This window comes from Ipomoea nil, unplaced genomic scaffold (genome assembly GCF_001879475.1).
Source record: "Ipomoea nil cultivar Tokyo-kokei standard unplaced genomic scaffold, Asagao_1.1 scaffold0706, whole genome shotgun sequence".
NCBI lineage: Eukaryota > Viridiplantae > Streptophyta > Magnoliopsida > Solanales > Convolvulaceae > Ipomoea > Ipomoea nil.
This window is the reverse complement of record NW_017617134.1, coordinates 1,683,970-1,693,278: the sequence shown is the minus strand read 5'-3', so window position 1 is coordinate 1,693,278 and position 9,309 is coordinate 1,683,970. Positions and strand designations below refer to the sequence as shown.

Below are 9,309 nucleotides of genomic sequence, written 5' to 3'. Positions count from 1 at the left end.
TATCTCCAATATTTTTATTTCACAACACTTTATCAAATACTGAACAAACTAAGCCAATTCTTCATTTTCATCTAAAGATTATGGCAGTCGTATTTACAAATTTGTTTGTTTTTTCAGGTGGGGAAGTACTTACACTGCTGGAAGTTAGTGTTTTTCCGACCTCATTCCGACCACCAAAAAAGTTGGTCGTAAAAAGTGATTTTTTTTTTTTATTTTTTCGACGGACAGTTAGAGTGATCGGTATTTCTGATCACTATTTAAATCGTGGTCGGAAATATTTCGTCCAAATGTAATTTTTTAAATTGAAATGTTGTTGCAACCACACAAATTGTCGGAAATATTTTTTTCTACAGTTTAAATGTTTAGAAAGACATACTTTAAAAAGAAAAAAAAAAAGTCTATTAAAGACATAGTCAGCTTTTCAAAAACAAAAAGACATGGTCAACAGCATCAGATGACAGCCAACAGCCCAACACTCTCCAACACTAACCCTAGATTTCTCTTCGCGACTTCTTCGCCTTCGCCACCGCCATTCCGCCCGCCTCCGCCTCCGCCTCCGCCTCTGCCACAGCCAGTCGACAGACCGCCCAGACGCCAGGTCGCTAGTCCAGTCCGGCAGTTGCAGCAGTCAGCGCCCAGCAGCCCTCCGCCTTCACAGTCGCAGCAGTCGCACCAGGTCGCCGGTCGCCCCTCACTCTCTCAGCAGGCAGCAAAAACAGGTTGTTACATACATTTAGGGTTCTTTATTTCTTAATCTATTGTTAGGGCATTGGCCTTCACTTTGAAATAGTCCTAGGTTACATAAGAATATGTGTAGGTATCTATGTACCTAACTTCATACATCCTTCCATGATTGATTCCACTTCATCAAGTTCAATAACATATCAGTTTTCTAACACTAGAATTCATATTATTTTGTAAACTTTTTGTTTTCTTTTGAACTATTATAACCTGTACATGTTTTATATTTTGTGATATTTCTCATTTTACAGAAAATTCCTCTTGATTTTCTCAGGGGTGATAAGTTTCAAGAAGCAGCAGAGAACTATATTAAACCTCTCATGACTAAAGTATGCTTTGATTTCGGTGAATATATGCATCAGTTATTTGTATTCATGTACGCACATGATAAATTGTTTAATCTGATTGGGTATGTATTTGTGATTTTCCATGTTTTGTTTGTTAAATTGGGATGCATTGCTGTTTGGAATTAACACCATTCGTTTTTTCCTTCTGATTTTTTTTTTTTTTTTTTTTTTTTTTTGGGAAGCAGGGCTATATGGGGTTAGGATGATTCCTATGTATTCATTGGCAACTTGCAAAGGGGAGTTGACATGATTTCAATAGACAAAAGAGAATTGTTTCGAAATTACAAAGTGTACACATGCCTGCTATCCAATGGCGCTTTGATGCACACCAGTATGAGGTCGGGATGCTTGCTGGTGCTACCATCGGTGGTCAGGTATATCTCTGGACACCATCTTAAAACCACAGGTTTGCTTTCACATCTAGCACACAAATTATGTTTGGCACAATGACACATGTATGTATGCGTCTACTTTACACCTACATACTTTGATAATTCAAAAGTTTTGAATAGAAAGTTGATCATTCATGTGATTAGTGAAGATAACATTTTCTTATAATATAAAGAGTAAGAATTTCATTTAGAGGGAAATAGTGAAACACTATATATCACAGCTAATGCAGATATTTTATGGACACTGATAACTTATTTGTTTGTTTACACATAAGTTATCTCACTAGAAAGAACACCCTACTCCTGCTAGGATGCCTAAACATACCTTTTCTCTTTCCTTTTATTCTTTCTTAGAGTGGGTGTGCTTTGACTGTACAATTTTTTCCTTTTATGTGTATCTCTTATACCCTCTTTGGCTTTTCCCCTTCTTATGTTATTTTTCCTCCCTTTTATCGGAATTAAAAGGACAGGACAAAATAATCAAAAGTTTTTTTGATACCCAGCTTGCTTTAATCTTGTATAATACTGGTTTATATTTTCTCTCTTTGAAGATGGATTCTTTGAAGAGTGAGATAGAAGCTGTTCATAAAATTTTGGAAATATATTTAGCTCTAGCATTGTTCTCATTTTTTGATTGTAGTCTCAAATCCTTAAACAGCTTTTACTTGGAAATATAACATTTTTTCTTTGCAGGAATCCTTTGTTGTTTTCTCTTAATTTCAAAATTGTGTTTGTTTGCCGTCTCATTATCTGGTTCTTCTCTGCTCCTTTTGCATTTATTCTAGAAACTTTAGAGTTTTAACGTTTAGTCTTCACAGACTCTGCTGTTGGTCATACTGTTTCTGAAATGGCAATATAATCTCACTTATAACAAATAATAATTGCTCAAAGAATTTATCCGTTTTTTGGCAGGTCTTTGCAACCTAGGGCCTTTGCAGAAACCTTATGTGGTTCACCACTATACGGTGGATGCCAAACTTGCCTCCATCTTTGCTTGGACACGAGGACTTGCTCACAGGTACAACATTCTTCGATTTTCCAAGCTTACACATGTGCATAGAGTTTGTCTACTAATTGCTTTGCTCACTACATATATAACGCAGTTAACGATTGTAATATTATGCAAATAGGGCTAAGTTGGACAACAACGATAGACTCTTGGATTTCACCGAGAAGCTTGAAGCAGCTTGCATTGGTGCCGTGGAGTCTGGAAAGATGACCAAGGATCTTGCACTTATCATCCATGGGTCAAAGTGAGTGTCACCCCCACGGCCCACCTCCACCCCCTTTAGTATATCTCTTAAAAATTTTTGTAGTTAGACTTGATCAAGAACATTACCCCATTGTGTTTATAATGTTGTCTTCTTAATTATGTAGGCTTTCAAGGGACACATATCTAAACACTTGAAGAATTCATTGACGCTGTGGCAGATGAACTGAAAGCTAAACTGTTGAAAGCCAAGGCATAATTGATAAATGTATGTATACATGCTTCTTACATGCTTCTTTATTATTGATGCTGGATTCATTGGATTTGAATTGAATTACATGCTTCTTTATTATTGATGCTGGATTCATTGGATTTGAATTGAATACCAAACCCATTTCTTATTCTCACCATCCATCTGTTCTAGGCTTGGATGCAGCAATAGAAATGACATTGTATTTGACAGAGAACAGAAAACAGAAATAACACCTCGCGACAAGAGTATTGATTTCTTTTATACAAATAATCATGATCTGTTCAATTGATTTTTTTTTTTTTTTTTTTGTGTTTGCTTTCAAGTTCAAAACTAAATGTTCTTTAATCAATTTTGCAGCCATTATTATGCTATCAAAGTAAATTCTTTATTGAACTATTATCTAATCCTTTACTCATTAAAGAAACTTAATACTTTTTGTGGGTTTGCTTGCTTGTTTTCACCACCAAGTCATGTGATGGTCTGGCACAAATTTGATTCTGGTCTACATACTAATTCTTGAGAAATGAAAAACAAACTCATGATCATTATGTTCTTGATTTTTTGATAACTAATACACTACTACAGGATTCCCTCAACTGCACTTTTCATTGTGCTCTATTCACGATTCCCTCAACTTTTCATAGTGTTGGTGATAACTTTAGAGAGGATGATTGTAGTAGCTGGCTGGTTCCCGTCTGTGAATCGAAAGGCAACTGAAAAGGTTCCCAAATAATTATGTTCACTCTGTTAGTTGTGTCAGTGAAGTTAGAATTGAAAACCTTTTTATATGTCCTGGAGCACTTAGAATAAGACGGCATCAATATATATCCATAGAATCATAGATTGTATTTCAGTATGATCTTTCTAGAATTCCAGATTCAGTTTTATATAATCATGGGAATAGTTAAGATGTGTTTGAGGTTTATACTTAAGGAATAGTTTGCACTTGATTTGGCTCCTCTCTCTATATAATAGAAATGCAAATGTTAATCTTTTTTTTTTTTTTTTTTTTTTTTTTTTTTTTTACTTATTTCTGTATAAATATGTAGTATTATATGTTATAATATATGCTATATATCTTTATGGGGTATTGTTACATGGTGTTTCTAGTCCCGTGAATTGTTCAATATGCTTTATTGGAAGGATTTAGTTATGAAAACTTGCTTTAATTTATTGCTAAGGTTTTAGTCTTACTAACCTTGTCATTCCCTAATTTCTGACATAAATTTCTTCTGGTGAGATATCTGTGCGCTTGCTATTATATTTTCAGTGAACAGAGAAGAGTTATGTTGACTTCTATTTCTATCTTCAGGAAATCTTAGTTGTTTATTTTTTGTTCCAGTGCAAGGTGTTTATGTGAAGAATTTCTTTCATATAAAGGAGTTTTGAAATTGATCTTGTATATGGACATTATAGTGGATGAACTGAAGATATGAATCACCAGCAGGAAGATGATGTGATATCGTCTGGCTCTTCATCACCAGATTCAATATCATCACACTTTGGTGGAATGAGTTATCCCTCATTGTTCAGTTCCAAGCCAACTACCTATGGCCCAAAATTGTTAAAGATGTCCTGATGTTAAAGATGAAAATGGCCCAAAATCAAAGCTGATTGTGATTTTGTAGTTTTTGAGGTTAGTTCTCATCTGAATTTTGCTTAATTTTGGATATAATATTTTGATTCTTTGTTTTTCCTTTATTTAGTATGTCATTTTTTATTTCTTGTTTTGTATTAAGTAAATATTTGCTGTCTTTAGCTATTTGTCTGAATCAGTTTGATGTTAAAATTTTCATTCTTTGGATTAATTGTGTGTTTACCTTGTACTGTTAATCAGGATAAATCAAAGAAGGGAACATGTATTCTTAAAGATGGCCTGAGTGATAATTTTCAGACAATAATGATCGTCACCATATCTCTAGCAAATAGTTAGTATCACCATACTGTTAACACTTTGAAGTATGCTCACCGAACAAAGGAAATTAAGATACATTCAGGTGAGAGTCCTATCTATAGATGTCTAGGAACTTTTATAAGTAATATATTTGATACATGAGCATATGAATATGCTGCAGTTTGTGATATAGTTGCTACATGTTGAAATAAATTTCTTAGATTGAAGGAAGCTTTGTTGTAATTTTGGGTCCAGGTTCAGATCCTTCAGAATGAAAAGGAAAAAGTTTTGGAGGAATCGGTGAGAAGCCTTTGATGAGAAGTTAGCATCTGCTCTCGATGAGTGCAACGCTAAAGATGAATTAGTCACAAAGTTCCCAAACATCGCGGAAGAAGCCATTGCAGGTGATAACTTCATTTCTTTGTTTATTCATGTTGTATTGATGATTCTTTCAATTTTTTTTTCCCGTTTCTGCAAAGTCCTTCCAACTAACTTTTGTGCAATTTGTTAATTGATACAAAATTTAGCTCACAAGAAAGCGGAGGCTGAAATTATGTGTTTGAAGGAAGAGTTAGAAGAATGGAAGGCTACCTTAACAGTGCATTGAAGGATTGTATGCAGAAATGAAGGAAGAGCTGGCTGTTTATGAACCTAATATCAAATGATATCTCCTCCATATCAAGCCATGAAACGAAGAAGGAGCATCAAAGTGTTTCTACTGAAGCTTGGGCTTGTGCTTAGATATTTGAACTAGAGCATTTCAAGAATCATAAGGACCAGAAGAGTAACTCTGAACAGAAAACGATTGGAGTTTTAGAGATGAGGCTAATGGATGATTTTGTCAAAATGGAAAAACTAGCAATAGTAGCAAATATCTTAAAACAGATGATGAATGAATTCTCTTCAAGCATATGAAATGTGTATTTTATGTTTTTTTAGCAAATATCTTACCAGCTTGCAACAATATATATATTCATTTCATTAGAGATTTTTCTGTAATGAAATGAATTTTTTTTTATTGACTGCGTCCAGTTTTTCGACCACTGGTGGTCGAAAAATTTGGACCGGCCTAACTATTCTTTTGGCCATATTTTCCGACGGCCTTAGAAAAGTGGTTACTCTTTCCGACCACTCTCTCTGGTGGTTGGAAATAGCTAGGGGTATTTTTCCGGATACCCAAATTGGTCGGAAAAGAGGTCGGAACAGGCGTTTCTGACCTAATTAAGGCCATTTCTGACCACTTTTCGGTGGTCGAAAAATGGCAAATTTCCAGCAGTGTTACTACTGGGGCACCCCACAGATAGATTACTCACTTCATGCTCAAGAAGTTATTCCAATACAATCAGATATTGGAATCAATTGTGTGGAGTATATGATCAAACGAGCAATGGGAATCAACGATGAAGCCCCTATTAATCTAATGGGAAGAATGATACTGGACCCTAGAATAGGTATCACACATTATGTACTACACATCGCGCGCGAACGAGACTGGTATTACTTCGTACGACAAACATTTCCACTAGGAGACTTGCACGTATACGTAGCCATAAAAGATATTTATGATGCCGGATTGGGCATCATCAGTGCCGATCCACCAGAGGAAATTCCATCTTCATCAACCATGGTGGAAAGTGAATCAAAAACTGATGAAACTTATGAACTTGAGTCTATACCGTCCGAGAGTTTAGTAAGAACGGGTGCTGAAAACATAGATGAGTCTCTTCCATTTAACTTCGTGTCAATGGAAGAAACCGCTCAAATGAACCGATGTCGAGGTCAACGGATCCCAGATTCTTCTATCCCGTCTTACCACTCTCCAATACCACCGCTAACAACTACATTCACCTATGTCTTTACTGAGAGGGGCTGTGACGAAATGCTTTCATAGGACCCCTCAACAAATGTTATTATGGTTGGAATGGTTTTTCCGAATTTTTCAACACTTAAAAAGGTTGTAGCAACTTACAATATGCATCACAAGCGGAACTACATCACCCATCACAAGAAAAGAACAAATTGGAAGGTCTCCTTTCCACATTATAAGTCCACACTATCTTGTTTGTGGACATTATCCACAAAGATATTGCATGGGCCATCTTCTAAATGGAAGCTCACAAAGTTCTTGCAACCCCACGGGTGCACAGTTCAATACAACTAGGGACCCGCAGACAAACTATGCACCAGACATTAATATGCGATTTAATCTTTCAGAAAATCACTGCGGATCCACAATACAAAATAAAACATATCCAAGTCAATGTGAGAAAAAAATATGGTGTGGACATTTCATACATGAATGCATGGTACGCCAGACACAAATGCATTGAAATGCAGTACGGGAATTACCAACACTCGTATAATGAGCTACCCCAATTATGCCGGAAGTTACAATGAAATATGCAATTTTCATTTCAGTTTAAACTGGAATTTAAACTTAGATGAAAATGAAGAAAAATAATGAAAATGCCATAGCTATTGAAAATAAGGATGACAATCCTACCCGCACCCAATGAGTTCCCCGCATCCTCGTCCCTACGAGTTTTAAAATACTCGAACAATTTGGGTAATGGGTGCAGGTATGGGGGGAATTTTGTATACAAGTGCGGCTATGGGATGAGGTATTCCCGCCCCGCACCCCACTTATATATATATATATATATATATATATATATATATATATATATATATATATATATAAATCTATATAGGGGGCCTTCAAGTGAGAACCCTTTGTTAGGTAGGAACCATAAGAACTAATCCAAACCCTTCAAAATTGCTTAATCAATTTTTATGAGGATCTTAAACATAAATAATTAAAAGGGATATTAGTGTAATTTTGTACAACCACCAATTAAAATATAATATTATATCTAGATTCTTTCCAAGTTTTTAGGATGAAAAAATAAAGGAGTCCTGAAGTTTTGTGATTCTACATATGTCATCTTTGCGGCAGAAACTGAAGCACGCGCGGTTGCCATTGGCGTGATTTCAAAGGGAGATGCATACCACTAAATTCATCGCCGACTCCTCGTGAAGAATGACAATGGGTGACGATCATGGTAACAATTTTGTTTGCCCCACAATTCTGGGTGTTGTTGGTTTTAATAATCAGATTGAATACACCCCTGCGTAATCTTGTGTTGAAGGCTAGAATTGCATAAGAAGTGCTGCTTTGTGGAGTTGCAAGACAAAGTTAGTAGGGAATGTTCACAATCACCGTACTGTGTAATTTTTCCTACTGTGTCATTAGTAGTATGCCATTGTTACAATCTGCCATTGTTACAATCTGCCATGAACGTTGCGGCACAGACAAGATACCACAAGTGCAGATAATTATCTTTTTCATGAGACCTGAATCCATCCATACTGTTGTTTACCATCTTCTAATACACACATATGGCACACACCGTGTTACACAAGTGCACAACCATGTGTCCTGTTGTTTTGGGTCTAGCATTTATGCACACTGACCATTACATTATGGCACACAACATATCAAAAAGTTGCAGCACACTATTTTTAACACCCATCTGGTGGTCGTGTATGCATGCGTCCAGTATTTTGGTGGATAATACTGCACAGCTAGCCCATCCTAAGTGCACCCCTAACAACTAAAGGTATGTGCACAAGCGGAAATGCATGACTACGGAGAATCGATGTGAACTTGCACAAACTCCATTCTCCGTAGACGTGTTTTCTTTGTGTGCACATATGACATAACGAGTGTGCCACGATAGCCACATAAACGCTGTGTGCGTGCATCTTGAGCGGGATGTGTGTGCCACATTGCATAATCATATACGTTCAATGCTTATAGGTCATGACGGCTCATCAGGGAGATCTGGGTATGAAATGAATATTTCACTGGGCTCAACGAAGTATTGCATCCTTCTCAGGATAATCCTCCATCCAGTAGCCCCATATCGTTCATCCACCACATTTTCAGGTAACACAGACAACAAATATTTCTGTCAAAGGGCAAAGAGCAAAAGAAAACAATGCCAATTAAATTATCCAGAAAAACCAACATTCGGGGGAAACAACGGTGTATGAAAAATGGTATAGATCTTTGAGTGCACATAGGAAGATATGTGTGTGCCATAATGTCCAACCAGAGAGATAATGAAGCTGGCGTGATAGAATACAGTGTGCACCTATGTTATCTTGTGTGTGCCAACACGTGCTGAACTAATTGCTGAACAAAAAAATGAGACACAAGTTGGCAATTTAAATATAATGTCCTCGCAAGTGCACGAGTCAGTGTAGTAATAAGGTGCAAAAGCAAGAGTCGAACCCACAGGGAATTGATACTAAGCAATTTAATTACTAAACTTAAAAGAAATAATTGACTTGATAATTTAAAGTACTAGAATTGAATGCCAAAGATAATGATCAATTTAAATAGAAAATAATTGAATCAAAGCTCAGATAAGTAAACATAAAGAATTAACTAAAATCGGAATATCAAA

The 9,309-nt window shown here is 36.2% G+C and overlaps 2 long non-coding RNA genes across 4 annotated transcripts; both read left to right on the top strand.

The window, feature by feature from the left end:
* The first annotated feature begins 704 nt into the window (after positions 1–704).
* On the top strand, positions 705–3,224 carry LOC109176340. 3 transcript variants are annotated; one of them, XR_002053367.1, is made up of 7 exons: positions 705–719; positions 1,016–1,070; positions 1,274–1,462; positions 2,393–2,498; positions 2,611–2,733; positions 2,858–2,958; positions 3,115–3,224. It is a non-coding gene; the product is annotated as an uncharacterized LOC109176340 (long non-coding RNA). The 3 variants fall into 3 exon arrangements; XR_002053366.1 differs by having other exon boundaries at positions 993–1,070; XR_002053368.1 differs by lacking the exon at positions 1,016–1,070.
* Positions 3,225–4,154: 930 nt separating this feature from the next.
* LOC109176341 lies at positions 4,155–5,771 on the top strand. The gene is made up of 4 exons (XR_002053369.1): positions 4,155–4,579; positions 4,781–4,940; positions 5,093–5,241; positions 5,365–5,771. It is a non-coding gene; the product is annotated as an uncharacterized LOC109176341 (long non-coding RNA).
* The last annotated feature ends 3,538 nt before the right edge of the window (positions 5,772–9,309 follow it).